The sequence below is a fragment of the Moschus berezovskii genome, chromosome 2, assembly GCF_049115385.1.
Source record: "Moschus berezovskii isolate FMDL1 chromosome 2, NW_MosBer_1.0, whole genome shotgun sequence".
NCBI lineage: Eukaryota > Metazoa > Chordata > Mammalia > Artiodactyla > Moschidae > Moschus > Moschus berezovskii.
The window spans coordinates 61,114,282-61,117,057 of NC_142461.1; the positions used below are offsets into that span (position 1 = coordinate 61,114,282).

At 40.7% G+C, this 2,776-nt stretch overlaps 1 pseudogene; it reads right to left on the bottom strand.

Moving 5' to 3' along the window:
* Positions 1–708: 708 nt before the first annotated feature.
* Positions 709–955, bottom strand: LOC148778536 (CDC42 small effector protein 2 pseudogene; annotated as a pseudogene).
* Between the last annotated feature and the right edge of the window lie 1,821 nt (positions 956–2,776).

The following is a 2,776-nucleotide window of genomic DNA, read 5'->3' on the forward strand; positions in this document are numbered from 1 at the left end:
AAGGGTAGTAAAGAAGTGTTCATCTCTGGCATCCTATGGGTTCCCACACAGGCAACTTCATAAAACATACAGATACCACTCTGCTGAACTTTCAAATGAATAGAAATGATCATTGTGCTTGTGAGCCTCATACCTTACAAAACACATGTATGTGTGTGCGCTAAGCTTCTTCAGTCATATCTGACTCCTTGCGACACTGTGGACTGTAGCCCACCAGGTTCCTCTGTCCATGGGATTCTCTAGGCAAGAATACTAGCTACCATGCCTTCCTTCAGGGGACTCTCCCTGACCCAGGAATTGAACCTGTGTATTTTATATCTCCTGCATTGCAGGTGGGTTCTTTACCACTAGTGCCACCTGGGAAGGCCCAAAATATACATAAATGGTGACAAAGTAACAACAGCAGGTCTTTGCTCACCTTTGCTCAGAGGAGTTGGAGGTGGAAAGAGAGAGATGAGGGGGAAAGTGCAGAACAGTGCTAACATTCACAAAAAAGATCTTGGTAAAATCAGATCCACATTCATAAAATCAATAATTAAGCAATAATCCAAAGAACTCTGTCCATGAGTCCAAAGGCATATGTGCCAGCAGAAGGAAATGCAGGATTGTTCTGACCAGTTTCTTCAGAGCAGAACAGGAACATGTCACTGGAGTAATCACAATGGGGTGAACAAGACACCCATCACACTTTGGAGGAGAGGTCCAGGGCTATCCTGTCTTCATGTCCATGAGCTGCATCTGCATTGTGACAGCCATGGCACCCCCAAAGCCTCCATTGGACTACATCTGGTTCTGAATGGCGCTCATGGCATTCATCCCACTTAACAGGTCTCCTGACCCCATGTGAACTGTGTGCACAAAGTTTGTGGTCTCCCCAATCATACTTCAGTCAATCCGCTGGCCCCTTTTAGATTGAAACAATACAGCAGTTGAAACACAACCACAATTCACTCATGTTTATAGTCCAAGTTATAAATGAGCACCAAAGAAGTTTCCACTTCTCAACTCAGGAAGCTTCACAAAGCATGCTTCTCAATATGGTGAATGTCCAATGATGACAAAATAATTTTATTATTTCTCTGTGGCTTTGTTTCTGGAAGTCAAGCAATTTTTGTAGTCAATCTAATAAAGAAAAGGTCAGATTATTTCCTTTCTTTGCTTCTGGTTCTACAGAGATTTGTTTCTGAACAACCAGCAAAGGTAGAAAAATTTGTTGTCTTGATTATGGTCTTCTCAGGTAGTCACTCACTGCTTGTCAACAGAGCTATCTCTGGGTTGAGAACATTCCATATTATGCATACAGATGACTGCAGACTCACTGTCAGTAGAAGTTTTTTTTTTTTTGAAGATTTCTTCTTATTTAGGTTTGAGGATTTACTTAAAAATACACACACACACAGACACACACCTGATCCTATCATAGCCTTTGTCTCTCCCACTTGCTCTGGCAGCAGCCTCTATCAGCGCTGGCTTCTTGGCTCCTGTCCTGCAAGGCTCACCTGAATATTTTCTAGATATCTATTATGAGGAAAGCTAAAAAGTGGTATTTAATTTGACAACAAATCAAGGTCCCTAATCTCATGGGAAAAATAATTCAAGAGCAGGGGTTTTCAAACAGTAGAATGTATTAATATCACTGGGAGGATTTATCAAAACATAGATGGTTAGACCCCATCCTATGGTTTCTAATTCATTAGCTCTTGGATAGAGACCAAAAATGTGCATGTGTAACAAGTTCACACGGATGCCTTTGATGATGCCAATCTGGGTATCACAATTTGAGAAATGATTGGAGTTGAATTGTGAATTAGATGTGATAAATGAAGCAACAAATACAAATTACTGCCCCCCCAAATGAGGGATAACTTGAGTTAAAAGCATAAAAAAAAAACAGAATTTTTAATAGGGGAAGATTAAGCACATGTGTAAGTTTATAAAAAAGGAACAAGATGGTAGTGTAACAGGGAACAAACCTGATTCTATATTGGATCTATTTCTTGAGATCTAACTAACCACTGTGCTGTGTTGCTTGTGGTTAGTTACGCTGACTCTGAACATTTTGAAGAAGAATGTTGCCTATAGCCTGAAATTAACAGGACAGCTCATTCTCAAGTCTCTGCTCCCCAGGCTTGACCTTTAAAGTTATAACACATTTTCATTCATACAAAGATAAAAAGTTACAAAACAGAATTGCATTTGTCTTATTGAAGGTTTACAGAAACACTGTAACCTGACCTATATGGACAAGTGCAAAAATAAAGGATTTTGGCACATCTGTTGGCAACAACCAGCCACACTCCCTCCTCTATTAGTATAAAGGAAGCCTGAATTCTAACTTGCAGAAGATGGTTCTTTAGAACACTCATCCACCATCTTTTTGGTCAGCTAGCTTCCTGAACAAAGTCGCTATTCCTTGATCCAAGACCTCATCTTTTAATCTATTGACCTGTTGTATGGTGGGCAGGATAAGCTTGGTCTTATCCTGTAGGAAGATGTTGTGTTCGAGGCTAAGATAGGGAGTGATATTTTCAGCATATTAAATGATATTTTCAGTTAATTAAGCATAAACAAGTATAAACAAGCATTCAGTTCAGTTCAGTTCATTCGCTCAGTCATGTCTGACTCTTTGCGAGACCATGAATCACAGCACGCCAGGCCTCCCTGTCTATCACCAGCTCCCGGAGTTCACTCAAACTAATGTCCATTGAGTCGGTGATGCCATCCACCCATCTCATTCTCTGTCGTCCCCTTCTCACACCCCCAATCATCCCAGCCT